The following is a 20,611-nucleotide window of genomic DNA, read 5'->3' as shown; positions in this document are numbered from 1 at the left end:
ATAATGATTTTACAAATAATAATAATACTAATATTAATGTTAATAATATTAATTTGCATTATGATAGTGATAATAATAAGTAAACTTAACAATAATAATAATAATAATCCTAATTGTAACTAAAATCATAATTATAATAATAAATGATAATTACTACCTTAGTATTTATGATAATTTTAATAACATTGATAATTAATAACAATAATAACAATAACAATAACAATAACAATAACAACAACAACAACAACAACAACAATAATAATAATAATAATAATAATAATAATAATAATAATAATAATAATAATAATAATAATAATAATATTAATAATAATAATAATAATAATGATAATAATAATAATAATAATAATAATAATAATAATAATAATAATAATAATAATAATAATAATAATAATAATACAAGAAAACTACCTCAAAAATCGCCCCAAAAAGAAATATAGTGACCCTGCCAGTGTTCGAACCCAAGACCTCTCGATAACACAACAAACACACAAACCACTCCTCTGATTCAGCTTTTCTGATTTATTACACAATCAAAATATATTTAACTTATATATCGCGATTTTCATTTTCCTCATCTTCTTCTCTTTTAAAAAAAAATGTCACAGCTCAGGATTGAACCTGAGACCTGTCGTTAAACTAAACACATCCAAACCAGTCCATCTGTCTTACTTGTTCTGAAATTATACGAACCCTATGTAAGTTTAAATCGTTACTTCTGTCTTCTATATCCTCTTCTTCACATATTCAATCGAGTAATTGACCAAATCTTAACATCATAAAATCACCATCATCGTCATTCATTATTTTGTGCTACTATCATAATCATCATCTTCTTAAATGTCATCGTATACATACCATGATCCTTTCATGATCATCCTTTTTCATTATTTCATAAAATCACCATACATCATATCATTATCATATATTCAATCTTCCTTATCATAATCATCATCATCATCCTAATCTAAACCTAATCTCATCATTACAAACTAGTCATCTATATCATCCCTAAAACGTAGAGGATTTGCAGAAACACTCACCTTTTATAAACCCTCGGTCTTGTTTCAGCCTCAATAGACAAACAATAACTGGGTCACGGCCCAATATCTAACACCAGCCTAATCCATTTATTTAACATCGGCCTACTAGTTTAACAGAATAAGTTTAACAGGAGAAAAATAAAAGGGCCGTCGGTGGTGGTATTGATTTAAATAGAAAAAGTTATATAGCAGCTCCACTTTCATTAAACAACAATTTCGAATTGATTTATGTGGGATCACATAGGATACCGAATTATAAGTAGGAACACCAAGTGTACAGCGGCCCTACCAGTTAAATTATCATCATTATTATCACGTTTTATCATAATCATTCTCGTATATATAGCACTATATATCCAACGATGAACCAGCAATAAACAATAATAAAAATATCATCTTTGTTGTCGAGCTGTTCCAAAGCAGAAACAATATCGTATACATCGATCAAGTGGTGATTGAAATGTGGTTTCAAGGTTAAACAGAAGTAGGGACGTTCGTATAGCAGCAAGTATAATTACAGGTTATGATGGTGGTTGTTTAGGGCTGCAGATCAGGAAAAGAAAGAAAGAAAGTGACGGTGGTAGATGGGAGACTGACCGAAATAGAAACATTAATATGGTAGCAGTTTGATGATGGAATTTGTTTTATGATCGAGATAGTATAAAATATAATAGCAGGGGTGTATCGGGTTGGTGTTCACGAAGGAAGCAAGAAAGAAAGAGAAGAGGGAGGAGAGAGAGAAAAGTGGTAGTCAGTGGTGATTCAAATTCAAAAGTGATGGTGATTGTTTTCGCGAGGCGAAGGTGGTGATCTAAGGTGGTTGTGATAGTTCGTATGCAACCACAAATGGGAGAGATGGTGATGGTTTTAGTGGTGGTTTATGTTTAACAATAGCAAACATCATCAAGAAAGAGTGAGTTAAAGAAGGTGGTGGTTCGTGGTGTTTTAGGTTTTGGTTATGGTTTCATCGAGCAAAAGGATTAAGCAGTAGCACAAGGATAGCTATAACGATCAAAAGGATTCAATGGTGGTGAAGGTTTCATCATTAAGGTAATGGTGATTTCAAGTGGTGTCGTGAAGATAATCAAATGAAGATGGTGGTTTGAGTTCGATGGCGGGTGAGTTTATAGTTTGGAACCTGGAAGTATAATGTGGTGTTGAATGAAAATCTATAACTTTCTCCCTCCATGGGCTTTGTATATGTAAGTATATATGTATAAATCGTATAATTGAGATGGTACCTATGATATGATCGATTCTTGTTTGGTATAGACAATTTGATTTCCACTTTTTCAATTACTCAGATAGGAACAACAATGTACAGCTCGATCGTGAAAGCTACAGAATTTGGATTGTAGTTTGTGATTAAACACTAATTTGTACGATTTAATAATCATCTACAGATTGAAAGTGATTTAAAACTAAATTTGATTTTGTGGTGGTAATTCAGTATTTTATTTAATTAAAATTAATAATAATAATAAAGATTATATAATGAGTTTGTATGTATGTATATAACAGCATATACGTATGTATATATACTCTGTATATGTATTTACATATGTATAATTGTATATCGTATGTGGATATATATATATATATATATATATATATATATATATATATATAAATATATAAGTGTATTAATAATATTATTAACACTAACAATAGGTATATACATGATAATACAATTTATAATAATGATAATAATAGCAATAATTCTAATGATTAATAATTAATAATTTAATAAAAATACCAATAATGTTATTAATGATAAAATAACAAATGAATAATAGTATTACATATAATAATAATTATTAACGATAATGTTCATAATAATATTAATAATAACATTGATAATGTTATTAATAAAATACTAGTACAAATATTAACAATGATAGAATACTAATATTATAACTTTACTATTAGTTGTAATAATAATGATATTAGCAATAATAACAATAATTCAAATGTATCAATTTTCAGTATTATAATTTTAACATTGTTAATATTAATATTAATATTACTAATAATAATGAATGTAATAATAATATAATAACTATAATTAAACTTGTAATTATATTTAATATATTAATATTACAATTTATTAATTATGTACCATTTAATAATTATAACATAGGTTACATAATATCAATTATTGAATATTAAATTACAATATAATAATTATTGATAGCAATCATATAATATCATATGTATATATATATATATATATATATATATATATATATATATATATATATATATATAAATAAATATATATATATATATATATATATATATATATATATATATATATATATATATATATATATATATATTATTTATATATATATTCTTTTTAATAGTAACATAATTTTTCTATTTATTATTTTATATTCTAAATTCTAATTGACTTAAAGTATTTTATTAATTCAAAATATTATATATATATTTATATTTATATTTATATAATTACATATTTGTTATACACAATTGTTCGTGAATCGTCAGGACTAGTCAAAGGGTAAAATGAATTCATGTAAACAAATTCCAAAATTTTGAGACTCAACTTTACATACTTTGTTTATCGTGTCGAAACCATATAAAGATTAAGTTTAAATTTGGTCGAAATTTTCCGGGTCGTCACAGTACCTACCCGCTAAAGAAATTTCGTCCCGAAATTTGATTAGGATGGTCATGACTAATAATAAATATGTTTTCATGACGAATATGAGTTGATAAATAGAGTTTTATCACTATTGAATAATATAGATAAAACAATTTGATTATTCGAAGCGTATGAGTGAAGCTATCACAAAAGAGTGAAATGAATAAGTTTCGTCATATCTTTTGACGTAGATTCGGTTGATTTCCAGAGTTCAAGGGATTAAAGAAAATCTTCGAAATCTAAAAGATTTGATTCTTCAGCGAATAAGGAAATTAAGATCTCTGTAATTAAATACGGTGATCTGTGTCGATTGTTACGTCTGATTTTTCCTTTATAAATTAAACTTTTTACGTTCTATTATTTTCACCATTCCTATACTTTCTTTCTTAGTTCATACATCCAAAAGATTGTGAAAATTCTTAATCCCGTTCTAATCCTTGATATTTTTCTAATTATCATTTTTGTCATCTTTCTTTTCAATCTTCCACCAGAAAATTCTATTTACTTCTAATATTACCTTTGGGTGATACTATTCTTAATTCTATCGTGTCTTTATGTTGCAATTCGTATTAATATCCACGGTTTGTAACCTCCGTGTTGTTATTGGGCTTTACATTTTCTCTTATATTTTGGAGCTCTTTGCCTTTTTATTCTCTTCTCGGCCTCTAATAAAGCGAGTAATGGTCCAGAATTCGTAAGTATGGGGTTTCAAATGAACTTAATGTTCTAAACAAGAAAGAACGTAATAGCACAATTTGATTTGTCAAATTACTATTATCACTGAGAATAGAACTATCAAGAATATATTTTCTTGATATGTTCAGAAGTTAAGCAGAATGAAAGAGTTATGTAACATGGCACATGATGACATTATGATCTGTGAATCATCATGTTTTATTAGAAACTCAGCATGACTTACTATAATATAATCATGTTGATCAAGTGTCATTATATTATACTAACTCATGCATCAATTTCCAACACTACTTCAAAATCATTCATAATTCAAACTCAAATTTTAAAGAAATTTAGAAACTAAAGTAGTTTCCTTTTTGATGTAATATAGATAGCACGAAGAGATAAATAGTTTCGTACGAGAATATTTATCAAAATATCTTCAGAAATATCGAAGATATTTATGATGATATTTTGGAATTTCTAAGTTCAATGGTTGATGAAGAAAGATTTTTCGCAAGATTTTAACATGAGTATGGAGCAAGATATTCGTTAAAGGTTTCATCGGATCCAGAATTACCTGGTTTCTTTGAATATATGGTATGGTCTTTGTATTTGGCCTTGGTCTCCTTCATCGTTTGCTCAATCTGTTTTTTTTAGTACCAAATTTTCTATCGAGCGTTCCTAACACCCCTTTCTTTATCATCAAACTTTTGGCCGTTTAGACCATCTACAATTTTTCTGTTTCCTCTGCATTTAATGCTACGATATCTGAATCATTAGTTATCAATCCAAGGTGGTTTCAGGAGAATTGTGTTTTTAGATGATTAAACGCTGACGATAATATGGTGGAATATAAAAGGTTCCCCGATAACAATAAAAGAGCACACATATATATCAAGGTGTTAATAAGGTTGTTTCGAACGAAAAGTCGAAGTTGACATGCTGGAGCTGTGACAAAATTTGCTACTTTGAAAGGAATTACCAAGTTATTTTGGGTAATAATAACACTAAAGGAATTAGCACAGATACATGTTAAACGTTTACTCAGGTTCCAAGTGTTTTCAGGTGCAAAACTATATGCATCAATCTTTTCTTCTGTAGATAAAGTGCGGTTGGTTCATCCTCTCGATTGAGGTGTTTTCAAGAATCATGAAAGGTTTGAACGCGGATTGTAATCGTCAAGATACAAATGAGTTTTAAGATGAAATCAAGTGGCAAACTTGAAGAAATGTTTAGTTTCATATGTTATAATCAATATTTTAATTCATTTTTAATTGTCCAATATTGGTAGTCCACCTTTAGCAGTCCACAGTTAGTAATTCAATAATTCATATATAGTTTAATATATAATATTCGAATTAATTAATACATATCGTGACCCGTGTACATGTCTCAGACTTGATCACAACTCAAAGTATATATATATTATTATAGAATCAACCTCAACCCTGTATAACTAACTTGATCATTACTGCATATAGAGTGTCTATGGTTATTCCAAATAATATATATAGATGCGTCGATATGATATGTCAAAACCTTGTATACGTGTCCCGATATTTAAAATGCGTAAAATAAATAACAGAAATTAAATGACGATAAATAAAATTGCGAGAATATAAATTGCGATAATTAAATTGCGTTAAATAAAATGTAATCAGTTAGCTAGGAACAGTTAGCGTGGATTCTTAACAAAATTTTTCATAGTTAATTTTTTTGTTTCTAACAAATTTTATTTTGTCCAATGTTTTCTTCATTATGCCACTTGTTGAATTCTGATAGGTCAAACTCCAAATATTAAATTGAATGAAAATGGTTATTCTGCGGTGAACGAATTCGTATCTTTGTAGATGTAAGTAGGATAGTAAATGAATGTTGAATCAGATTTGAAGAATGTACAGTGTAACTTATTAATGTGAAATTTAAATATTCTTCGGGTATTACCTATCCGTTAAAATATTTTTACCATTATCAGTTTGTACGAAAGAATTTTTTTTTTAATTACAATCTTTATGAAAATATACTTACATATATATTTTCCTCAGATGTAATCATGGATTAAATGAGTTAATATAATATTAATCTCATTTGATTTACCGTTAGAACTAGAATATATAATCTCTAAAACATTAGAGATTACATAATTGCCATGTCGAACGAAGATAAATGATGTAGAACGATTCGCAGATTGATGATTATGCTCGAGGTACATAATGAGATGTTGAGGTGTGTGATGTTGAAACTTGGGTTGTTGGTGGTACTGTTGGTTCCGGTGACGTTGCTGAAGCTGGTAAGTTTTGCACCATGTTCTCCTAATTGATTACTTGAGCGCGAAGCTCGTTGACTTCTTGGATTACTCCGAGATGATTGTCGGTCGGAACGAGCGGATGACTAAGGTTTAGAATTTGAGATAGTATTTAATCATGACGAGATACTCTGGAAATGAGAGAGAAAATGGTGTTTCGAATAGGTTCGTCGGTAAGTGTTTCAGTTCATCGCCAAGAGGTGAATTTGATCGATGAAAAGGATCACCTTATTCTTGTCTCCAATGATTAAGTAGACTACGAACCCATCAGATGAATTAGGGATGGCTGATTGGTTGATTCATTCTAGTGACGCTGCTTTCGAAGCTTAGGTGAACATCCATGTCGGAATACCTGTCGGAATAACTATTGGAATAGCTATTGAAATCTGAGGGACTCGAACTGGTTGAGGGATTCATCTCGTACGATCAGATGAAGGATTTTCGATAAGAAATAGGTTATAGGATATAGATTAGTACTCTGCAATACATAATTTACATATGCATATATAATACTAAAATCCCATAAGTTACGGAGGAATCTACGGATGCTGTCAGGCAAAGGTAACAATAACAGATACGCTAAGATATGAATTTATCTATACACTGTCTATGCAATAGAGGCAGTAAGACGTGTCTAGACTTTAAGGATGATAAGCAATTAATTTTCGACACTAAATGATAAGCAAAACTTTTGACATGCAGACACGGTCGAAGTCCAGACCCACTAATGCATCTAAACAACTATCAGTTAGACACACTAATGCAAGACCTGGTTCGCTAAGACCACCGCTCTGATACCAACTTTCATGACCCGTCCTAATCCATCTGGACGAATACATTACATTTGATTACATCGCGAGGTACTTGACCTCTATATGATACATTTTACAAACATTGCATTCATTTTTAAAAGACGAACTTTCATTACATCGACAGTTGACGGCATGCATACCATTTCATAATATATCCAACTATAATTGACTTAGTTATAATCTTGATGAACTCGATGACTCAAATGCAACGTCTTTTGAAATATGTCATGAATGACTCCAAGTAATATCTCTAAAATGAGCAAATGCACGGTGGAAGATTTCTTTCATACCTGAGAATAAACATGCTTTAAATTGTCAACCAAAAGGTTGGTGAGTTCATTAGTTTATCATAATCATTCATTTCCATTATTTTAATAGACCACAAGATTTTCATTTCTCATAAATATACGTCCCATGAATAGAGACAAAAATATCATTCATATGGTGAACACCTGGTAACCGACATTAACAAGATGCATATAAGAATATCCCCTATCATTCTGGGAAATCCATCGGACATGATAAAAACGAATTCGAAGTACTAAAGATCGGTTTCGCGTACTAAAGATCGGTTTCGTTAGGCCCAATAGATCTATCTTTAGGATTCGCGTCAATTAGTAGATCGGTTTACTAATTCTTAGGCTACCAAGCATAAGGGGCATATTCAGCTTCGATGATTCGCCCATATAATGTAGTTTTAATTACTTGTGTCTATTTCGTAAAACATTTATAAAAGCGCATGTATTCTCAGTCCCAAAAATATATATTGCAAAAGCATTTAAAAAGAGAGTAATGAAACTCACCATAATGTATTTTGTAGTAAAAATACATATAACGTCATTGAACTAGTATAGGGTTGGCCTCGGATTCACGAACCTATATCATTTATATATATTAATACCTATAATCGTAATGGAACAATTTCATATATTATAACTTATATTATATATATTTAATTTGTGTATATACATTTATAATGACTAATATTTATATAGTTATATTAATATATATTTAGTTATTATTATATTAAAAATACTTAATTTGTTATATATGAATATCTATATAAAAATATTAATGTGATTAATACTTACCTATATGTAATATTACTAAAAGTATATTTTATTATACGAAATGTTTATTTGGTAACATAATATTTATAATAGTAATAAAAGTTGTTTTTTATTATAATGATAATACTACTAATAATAATAACTATAAAAATAATGATTTTACAAATAATAATAATACTAATATTAATGTTAATAATATTAATTTGCATTATGATAGTGATAATAATAAGTAAACTTAACAATAATAATAATAATAATCCTAATTGTAACAAAAATCATAATAATAATAATAAATGATAATTACTACCTTAGTATTTATGATAATTTTAATAACATTGATAATTAATAAAAATAATAACAATAACAATAACAATAATAATAATAATAATAATAATAATAATAATAATAATAATAATAATAATAATAATAATAATAATAATAATACAAGAAAACTACCTCAAAAATCGCCCCAAAAAGAAATATAGTGACCCTGCCAGGGTTCGAACCCAAGACCTCTCGATAACACAACAAACACACAAACCACTCCTCTGATTCAGCTTTTCTAATTTATTACCTAATCTAAATATATTTAACTTATATATCGCAGTTTTCATTTTTCTCATCTTCTTCTCTTTTAAAAAAAAATGTCACAGCTCAGGATTGAAACTGAGACCTCTCGTTAAACAAAACACGTCCAAACCATTCCGTCTGTCTTGCTTGTTCTGAATTTATACGAACCCTATGTAAGTTTAAACCGTTACTTCTGTCTTCTATATCATCTTCTTCACATATTCAATCGAGTAATTGACCAAATCTTAACATCATAAAATCACCATCATCGTCATTCATTATTTTGTGCTACTATCATAATCATCATCTTCTTAAATGTCATCGTATACATACCATGATCCTTTCATGATCATCCTTTTTCATTGTTTCATAAAATCACCATACATCATATCATTATCATATATTCAATCTTCCTTGTCATAATCATCATCATCCTAATCTACACCTATTCTCATCATTACAAACTAATCATCTATATCATCCTTGAAACCTAGACGATTCGCAGAAACACTCACCTTTTATAAACCCTCGGTCTTGTTTCAGCCTCAATAGACAAACAATAACTGGGTCACGGCCCAATATCTAACACCAGCCTAATCCATTTATTTAACATCGGCCCACTAGTTTAACAGAATAAGTTTAACAGGAGAAAAACAAAAGGGCCGTCGGTGGTGGTATTGATTTAAATAGAAAAATCTATACAGCAGCTCCACTTTCATTAAACAACTATTTTGAATTGATTTATGTGGGATCACGTAGGATACCGAATTATAAGTAGGAACACCAAGTGTACAGCGGCCCTACCAGTTAAATTATCATCATTATTATCACGTTTCATCATAATCATTCTCGTATATATAGCAGTATATATCCAACGATGAACCAGCAATAAACAATAATAAAAATATCATCTTTGTTGTCGAGCTATTCCAAAGCAGAAACAATATCGTATACATCGATCAAGTGGTGATTGAAAGGTGGTTTCAAGGTTAAATAGAAGTAGGGACGTTCGTATAGCAGCAAGTATAATTACAGGTTATGATGGTGGTTGTTTCGGGCTGCAGATCAAGGAGAAGAAAGAAAGAAAGTGGCGGTGGTAGATGGGAGACTGACCGAAACAGAAACATTAAGATGGTAGCGGTTTGATGATGGAATTTGTTTTATGATCAAGATAGTATAAAATATAATAGCAGGGGTGTATCGGGTTGGTGTTCACGAAGGAAGCAAGAAAGAAAGAGAAGAGGGAGGAGAGAGAGAAAAGTGGTAGTTAGTGGTGATTCGAATTCGAAGGTGATGGTGATGGTTTTCGCGAGGCGAAGATGGTGATCTAAGGTGGTTCTGATAGTTCGTATGCAACCACAATAGCAAAGTGGTGGTTTATGTTTAACAATAGCAAACATCATCAAGAAAGAGTGAGTTGAAGAAGGTGGTGGTTCGTGGTGTTTTAAGTTTTGCTTATGGTTTCATCGAGCAAAAGGATTAAGCAGTAGCACAAGGATAGCTGTAACGATCAAAAGGATTCAATGGTGGTGAAGGTTTCATCATTAAGGTAATGGTGATTTCAAGTGGTGTCGTCAAGATAATCAAGTGAAGATGGTGGTTTGAGTTCGATGGCGGGTGAGTTTATAGTTTGGAACCGGGAAGTATAATGTGGTGTTGAATGAAAATCTATAACTTTCTTCCTCCATGGGCTTTGTATATGTAAGTATATATGTATAAATCATATAATTGAGATGGTACCTATGATATGATCGATTCTTGCTTGGTATAGACAATTTGATTTCCACTTTTTCAATTACTCAGATAGGAACAATAATGTACAGCTCGATCGTGAAAGCTACATAATTTGGATTGTAGTTTGTGATTAAACACTAATTTGTACGATTTAACAATCATCTACAGATTTAAAGTGATTTAAAACCAAATTTGATTTTGTGGTGGTAATTCAGCATTTTATTTAATTAAAATTAATAATAATAATACAGATTATATAATGAGTATGTATGTATGTATGTATATAACAGCATATACGTATGTATATATACTCTGTATATGTATTTACATATGTATAATTGTATATCGTATGTGTATTTATATATATATCTGTAAATATATAAGTGTATTAATAATATTATTAACATAAATAATAGGTATATACATGATAATACAATTTATAATAATGATAATAATAGCAATAATTCTAATGATTAATAATTAATAATTTAATAAAAATACTAATAATAATATTAGTGATAAAATAACAAATGAATAATAGTATTACAGATAATAATAATTATTAACGATAATGTTCATAATAATATTAATAATAACATTGATAATGTTATTAATAAAATACTAGTACAAATATTAACAATGATAGAATACTAACATTATAACTTTACTATTAGTTGTAATAATAATGATATTAGCAATAATAACAATAATTCAAATGTATCAATTTTTAGTATTATAATTTTAATACTGTTAATATTAATATTAATATTACTAATAATAATGAATGTAATAATAATATAATAACTATAATTAAACTTGTAATTACATTTAATATGTTAATATTACAATTTATTAATTATGTACTATTTAATAATTATAACATAGGTTACATAGTATCATTTATTGAATATTTAATTACAATATAATAATTATTGATAGCAATCATATAATATCATATGTATATATATATATATATATATATATATATATATATATATATATATATATATATATATATATATATATATATATATATATATATATATATATATATATATATATATATTCTTTTTAATAGTAACATAATTTTTCTATTTATTATTTTACATTCTAAATTCTAATTGACTTAAAGTATTTTATTAATTCAAAATATTATATATATATTTATATTTATATTTATATATATATATAATTACAAATTTGTTATACACAATTGTTCGTGAATCGTCAGGAGTAGTCAAAGGGTAAATGAATTCATGTAAACATATTCCAAAATTTTGAGACTCAACTTTACATACTTTGCTTATCGTGTCGAAACCATATAAAGATTAAGTTTAAATTTGGTCGAAATTTTTCGGGTCGTCACAGTACCTACCCGTTAAAGAAATTTTGTCCCAAAATTTGATTAGGATGGTCATGACTGATAATAAATATGTTTTCATGATGAATATGAGTTGATAAATAAAGTTTTATCACTACTGAATAATATAGATAAAACAATTCGATTATTCGAAGCGTACGAGTGAAGCTATCACAAAAGAGTGAAATAAATAAAGTTTCATCATATCTTTTGACGTAGATTCGGTTGATTTCTAGAGTTCAAGGGATTAAAGAAAATCTTCGAAATCTAAAAGATTTGGTTCTTCGGCGAATAAGAAAATTAAGATCTCTATAATTAAATACGGTGATCTGTCTCGATTGTTACGTCTGATTTTTCCTTTATAAATTAAACTTTTTCCATTCTATTATTTTCTCCATTCCTATACTTTCTTTCTTAGTTCATACATCCAAAAGATTGTGAAAATACTTAATCCCGTTCTAATCCTTGATATTTTTCTAATTATCATTTTTGTCATCTTTCTTTTCAATCTTCCACCAGAAAATTCTATTTACTTCTACTATTACCTTTGGGTGATACTATTCTTAATTCTACTGTGTCTTTATGTTGCTATTCGTATTAATATCAACGGTTTGTATCCTCCGTGTTGTTATCGGGCTTTACATTTTCTCTTATATTTTGGAGCTCTTTGCCTTTTTATTCTCTTCTCGACCTCTAATAAAGCGAGTAATGGTCTATAATTCGTAAGTATGGGGTTTCAAATGAACTTAATGTTCTAAACAAGAAAGAACATAGTAGCACGATTTGATTTGTCAAATTACTAGAATCACTGAGAATAGAACTATCAAGAATATACTTTCTTGATATGTTCAGAAGTTAAGCAGAATGAAAGATTTATGTAACATGGCACATGATGACGTTATGATCTGTGAATCATCATGTTTTATAAGAAACTCCGCATGACTTACTGTAATATAATCACGTTGATCAAGTGTCATTATATTATACTAACTCATGCATCAATTTCCAACACTACTTCAAAATCATTCATAATTCAAACTCAAATTTTAAAAAAATTTAGAAACTAAAGTATTTTCCTTTTTGATGTAATATAGATAGCACGAAGAGATGAATAATTTTGGACGAGAATATTTATGAAAATATCTTCAGAAATATCGAAGATATTTATGATGATATTTTGGAATTTCTAAGTTCAATGGTTGATGAAGAAAGATTTTCCGCAAGATTTTAACATGAGTATGAAGCAAGATATTCGTTAAAGGTTTCATCGGATCCAGAATTACCTGGTTTCTTTGAATATATGGTATGGTCCTTGTATTTGGCCTTGGTCTCCTTCATGGTTTGCTCAATCTGTTTTTTTTTTCAGTACCAAATTTTCTATCGAGCGTTCCTAACACTCCTTTCTTTATCATCAAACTTTTGGCCGTTTAGACCATCTACAATTTTTCTGTTTCCTCTGCATTTAATGCTACGATATCTGAATCATTGGTTATCAATCCAAGGTGGTTTTAGGAGAATTGTGTTTTTAGATGATTAAACGCTGATGGTAATATGGTGGAATATAAAAGGTTTCCCGATAACAATAAAAGAGCACACATATATATCAAGGTGTTAATAAGGTTGTTTTGAACGAAAAGTCAAAGTTGACTTGCTGGAGCTGTGACAAAATTTGCTACTTTGAAAGGAATTACCAAGTTATTTTGGGTACCTATGATATGATCGATTCTTGTTTGGTATAGACAATTTGATTTCCACTTTTTCAATTACTCAGATAGGGACAACAATGTGCAGCTCGATCGTGAAAGCTACATAATTTGGATTGTAGTTTGTGATTAAACACTAATTTGTACGATTTAACAATCATCTACAGATTGAAAGTGATTTAAAACCAAATTTGATTCTGTGGTGGTAATTCAGTATTTTATTTAATTAAAATTAATAATAATAATACAGATTATATAATGAGTTTGTATCTCTATCTCTATAAATCCCATTACTAAATTCGCCACGTGTCATCACCAAATTCCTCCTCACTAATTCTAATTTTCTCCTAATTTTTAATTAAAAAACTTTCTAATTACGTCCAACTGACACGCGTCCCTCAATCATCCCCTTAATTACAGATCAGTTATCAGCAATTGATCAATTATCATCCATCATCATCCATAACCCACAGTTTTGTTCACCAGTTTCATCTCCTACCACGCATAACCATTTCATCTACTAAAAACCCTAATACATCAATGGATTCAATCTGTCAACGGTTGTTTGGATGAATCACAATCCATCATATTCGATTGAAAACACAACAAAGCAACGCATAACCAATCCATCTGCAACAAACCCTAAATCATCAATCAGATGGATCTCATTTCTAGAGTTATTTAGGATATTTTTATAGGAACATCACATCGGCTACCAGTGGGAGTCACAAAATCGATTTTGAGTTGTAAGCATCCAACCAATCAAATCGATAGATATACAAATCTAAAAACTTTCGGCAAACTTTTGATGAAGCCTATCACCGAAAACTATCGGGTATAATCGATTTCAATTAATAGCTTTCGTATATAATTTTAACCATTAAGGGGTTTTTGTAGTTGTGTAATCCACAAATTTTAACTATATCATCTATTTGATGTATGATATCGATTATTAAGGTTGAAATAATGGTAATACGCTCAAGAAACAACATATTTTTTTATCATTAGGGTTTCGTTTTCTGATTCTGATAATTCGTTTTTTTTATTGTGACATTAAGGTTCTCCTAAAATTTGAGACTATTTTTGTAATAGGTGGAATCAGTGAAGATGAAACATATTCAAATAGGCTTCAAGGTAAACCATTAGTTTACTTATACATTGCTATTTAACTTGTAATATCTCAATTGAATCAATTCGATTATTGTGTTTCATCATGACTCGTCAGTTGGTTAATAATGCTGTGAGCATTGTTCTTATATGTTTTTTAAAAATGTAATAATTCTTTGGAGGCACACAATGTGTTCGATGAAATGCCAACAAAAGAAAACTGTGGGTTTCTTAGTGTTTAAAGATTGAAAGTTTCTTCTTAATCATTTTTGGAATTTTCACATAATATCACTTGCACATAATCATTATTTAGTTGAAAAGCTAGGGTTTGTCCATACATTCATTCAGATGGTCTTTCTTCTTCTTCTCTTCACGTGTCGTAAGTGGTTTCGGTTCAGCTTTTTTTCGGCGACTCTGTAAGTGTTTTTTGATTGTTAGTAGCTTTTTAGTTGTTATTTTAGCTTCGTCTGCTTTTCCGGTTGTTTTTTAAGTTCAATTTTGGTAGTTGCCGAGTGCTTATTTTTGTTTGTTTTGTATCAGTAGTTTGGTTATTTGGGTAAGTTTTTGCTGGATATAAGGTTTAGATAGCTGACTAATCTCTATTTTAAGGTTCGTTACTTAAGGTTTAGATAGCTGACTAATTTCTTGCTGGTAGTGTACTCGCGACTATTTCGTTACCACATAAATCAAATGTTGTTGGTTTTGGTTCTAACAACTTGGTTGTAGGTGATGCTGCAATTGCCTTTGTTCCGGTTGTGCAATCTGAGGTTGCGCCAATTGTCTTGGACTGACGGTCAATTAGTTGTTAATGATACTGTAACAACTACTAATGTAGATGTTAACTTCTGATATGATAGTGTGTCTATACAGCTTACATGTTAACTCCTTAGACAGTTAATGGACTTAGACAACGTTCTACTGAAGGATCCCCTCAAAGTGTGAATTAGAGTTATATTTTTCACTTCTTATTAATAAAGTAGTTTTATTTTATGTTATTTGTGATGTTTTATTACTATGTAAGTGTTTGATACTTTAAATAGGCTAGGGACTACACCTTTGATCTCTAGTTAATTTAGAGGTATGTTAGTTCATTTTTCCAGCTATAAAAATAGCTTTTTATGCCTTCATGTAGATCTTCTGATTATTATTAAGTTGTTTTCACACGTGAATTTAGAGGTATGGTAGACCGCTGTTTCGGTTGTCAGCTATCTTCCTCCTCCAGCCAGCAATTCGTCTCAACAAACTGCCTGAAACTTTGATAATATGTAAACCAAAGGGTCATTGGCCTGGCGGTATCGTGGTAGCCCTTTCAACCAAGAGATTGGGGGTTTAAGTCCTGCTTTGGACATATTTTCGTGGATTATTGTAAATATTCGTGTAATGGGTGTGCGAGTTTGCCTTTCAAAAAAAAAAAAAAAATTGGTAATATGTAAGCCCTTGCTTTTTGTTTATTTATGGATGCTATAAATGTAATCAGTTATGAAGGTACCAAGTTTAATCATTTAATTATGAATAGGTTGTTCCTCATTGTGTTGAGTATTGTTGCTGTTGGTTCTCCTACAGCTTGCTGTTGTTGTCGCTAAGCGAAGAACAAGAGATGTGCATACGAAACCAAGCATACGGACAACATAGATTCAACCCAATGCAAGTTGAAGTTAACTAAATGCAGATCGGAGTTGCTTAATAGGTATATTTTTAGTCTTTTCTTTTAAGTTTTTTGGGTATTAAAAGTCATAAACTGAGTTTTAAAAAGCTATGAACTTATAAGCATATAAGCACATATCAGCTTTTAAAAACACCATCATAAATAATATGGACATTTGGTATATGAAATTTATTTAGTAGTATAGATAAATAGATAATAGATATACTTTATTTACTTTTTCTTTTTTTTTTGAAAAAAAAATTATGAAATTTATTTGGTAAATCCTTCCATGTACGATATATAGTATTTTGCAAATGTATATCTGAATTTTGTGCTTCTATGCAACAAATAAATATAATATATATACTTGATGTCCTTGAATTTCAAAGTCTCTATGTCATTGAATCTCAAAGTCTCTGTTGTAAGGATTCATTGTTTCATGTTTGTAATCAGTATAAAATCGTTGATTCTTATTACCGTTAACCCGTTTCCAATTTTTTATGTAGATGAAAAAAAAAATGTCACATTCATGTATCGGTTTACCATTGGAATATTTTCCATTCATTTTCTCCAGATTTATGATGTAAGTTTGTAACAATATATACAGTTGCTAACTGGTCCGGTATAAGTCGAAGTTTATGTCACTAGAAGATTAGCCATATAGAGTGTGTTCAATGTGGTAAAATGGCCAGGTATAAGCCATTTATCTTGAAGTTTCAATACTTATAATACATGCTTTACTTTTACTAGTTTGATAAAACTTATTTATTTAAGTTATAGCTATTCTAGATGTAGCACTAACTTATCTAATTGCAATCTTCAACTGTTTGTTCAAGGTTAGAGCAAAAAGTTATTTCTTAAGTTACAGGTAATTTTTGTGCCCTATTTTTGTCTTTAGGCTTCTGGATCAAGATACAACAACAACAAAACCCAATACCACATGAGTGGTGTATGGGGGAGGTGAGATGTAGACAATCCTTCCCCTATCCGAGAAATAAAGACAAGTCATTTCTCCACCCAGAGTGAAACACTCTCAAGAGTAGAGAAAGTCATCCCTCTCTTTATTCGACGTATAAAGAGATTGCTTCCGAGAGGACCTCCGGCCTTTAAGTAGGAAAAAGTTTTTTTTAAATAAATTAAAAATACAGAATAAAAATAATAATAGACGCCTTGAAAATGGTAGAATCAAAATTTCTATGGGTTTTAAATCCTGCCTGGAATTTAATTTAGGATCTAAGAGTCAGTCAAGTCGCCAATAAATCGACGATTGTTGTCGACTCAATAGAGCCGTATTCTGGATCAAGATAGTTATATGGAAATTCGGTTTTGCAAGTAGTAATTGATCCTTATTAGTAGTTTATTACTTCCGTAGTATTGATTTAAGTTTGTCAACAATTTTGACCCGCTGTATATTTTCAGCTCATTTGGATGTGTTTTCGAGTTGAAATAAGTAACGGGTCAAAAGGTGTCAACCTGGTCGAATTCGGGTAAGATTTGACTCGATTGTAAAGATATTTTACGAGCATGCCCGAAATATATTTTCAAGTAATTCTGGAAGTTTTCAGGTCAAACGGTTAAGTGTAACTTGGGTTTGGTCAAAATAGGTCATGTGACTTTTTGGTCAAAAAGTGAGAAAACTAAATCAGATGGATGTATGCACATATTTAAAAAATATATTCTTAAGCTTAAGGACGTTGTAGCGCCACCTCAGCATATTTGAAGTATATTCTAATTTTTGCAAAAGATAAAATTAAATTGTGTAGTGACCCGAACTTTTTCATGTTTATATATATTAATTGAGATTGATATTTACATGATTAAATGTTTCCAACATGTTAAGCAATCAAACTTGTTAAGACTTGATTAATTGAAATATGTTTCATATAGACAATTGACCACCCAAGTTGACCGGTGATTCACGAACGTTAAAACTTGTAAAAACTATACAATGACATATATATGGTTATATATATAGTTAACATGTTTTTATTATAAGTATGTATCTCATTAGGTATTTTAACAATGAGTTATATACATAAAAATGAGACTATTAATTTAAGAAACTCGAAAACGATATATATAACGATTATCGTTATAACAACGTCTTACTAGGTACATATGAATCATATTAAGATATTTATACACTTGGTTAATTATGTTAAATGATAAGTAAATATATTATTAAGTGTATTAACAATGAAATACATATGTAAAAATAAGACTACTAACTTAATGATTTCGAAACGAGACACATATGTAACGATTATCGTTGTAACGACATTTAACTGTATATACATCATACTGAGATATATTATATATCATAATATCATGATAATATAACAATTTAACATCTCATTTGTTATAATAAACAATGGGTTAACAACATTCAACAAGATCATTAACCTAAAGGTTTCAAAACAACATTTACATGTAACGACTAACGATGACTTAACGACTCAGTTAAAATGTATATACATGTAGTGTTTTAATATGTATTCATACACTTTTGAAAGACTTCAAGACACTTATCAAAATACTTCTACTTAACAAAAATGCTTACAATTACATCCTCGTTCAGTTTCATCAACAATTCTACTCGTATGCACCCGTATTCGTATTCGTATAATACACAGCTTTTAGATGTATGTACTATTGGTATATACACTCCAATGATCAGCTCTTAGCAGCCCATGTGAGTCACCTAACACATGTGGGAACCATCATTTGGCAACTAGCATGAAATATCTCATAAAATTACAAAAATATGAGTAATCATTCATGACTTATTTACATGAAAACAAAATTACATATCCTTTATATCTAATCCATACACCAACGACCAAAAACACCTAAAAACACTTTCATTCTTCAATTTTCTTCATCTAATTGATCTCTCTCAAGTTCTATCTTCAAGTTCTAAGTGTTCTTCATATATTTTACAAGTTCTAGTTACATAAAATCAAGAATACTTTCAAGTTTGCTAGCTCACTTCCAATCTTGTAAGGTGATCATCCAACCTCAAGAAATCTTTGTTTCTTACAGTAGGTTATCATTCTAATACAAGGTAATAATCATATTCAAACTTTGGTTCAATTTCTATAACTATAACAATCTTATTTCAAGTGATGATCTTACTTGAACTTGTTTTCGTGTCATGATTCTGCTTCAAGAACTTCGATCCATCCAAGGATCCGTTGAAGCTAGATCCATTTTTCTCTTTTCTAGTAGGTTTATCCAAGGAACTTAAGGTAGTAATGATGTTCATAACATCATTCAATTCATACATATAAAGCTATCTTATTCGAAGGTTTAAACTCGTAATCACTAGAACATAGTTTAGTTAATTCTAAACTTGTTCGCAAACAAAAGTTAATCCTTCTAACTTGACTTTTAAAATTAACTACACACATGTTATATATCTATATGATATGCTAACTTAATGATTTAAAACCTGGAAACACGAAAAACACCGTAAAACCGGATTTACGCCGTCGTAGTAACACCGCGGGCTGTTTTGGGTTAGTTAATTAAAAACTATGATAAACTTTGATTTTAAAGTTGTTATTCTGAGAAAATGATTTTTATTATGAACATGAAACTATATCCAAAAATTATGATTAAACTCAAAGTGGAAGTATGTTTTCTAAAATGGTCATCTAGACGTCGTTCTTTCGACTGAAATGACTACCTTTACAAAAATGACTTGTAACTTATTTTTCCGACTATAAACCTATACTTTTCTGTTTAGATTCATAAAATAGAGTTCAATATGAAACCATAGCAATTTGATTCACTCAAAACGGATTTAAAATTAAGAAGTTATGGGTAAAACAAGATTGGATAATTTTTCTCATTTTAGCTACGTGAAAATTGGTAACAAATCTATTCCAACCATAAC

This window comes from Rutidosis leptorrhynchoides, chromosome 6 (assembly GCF_046630445.1).
Source record: "Rutidosis leptorrhynchoides isolate AG116_Rl617_1_P2 chromosome 6, CSIRO_AGI_Rlap_v1, whole genome shotgun sequence".
Taxonomy (NCBI): domain Eukaryota; kingdom Viridiplantae; phylum Streptophyta; class Magnoliopsida; order Asterales; family Asteraceae; genus Rutidosis; species Rutidosis leptorrhynchoides.
The sequence above is the reverse complement of the archived record's forward strand: the minus strand, read 5'-3'. Positions refer to the sequence as shown.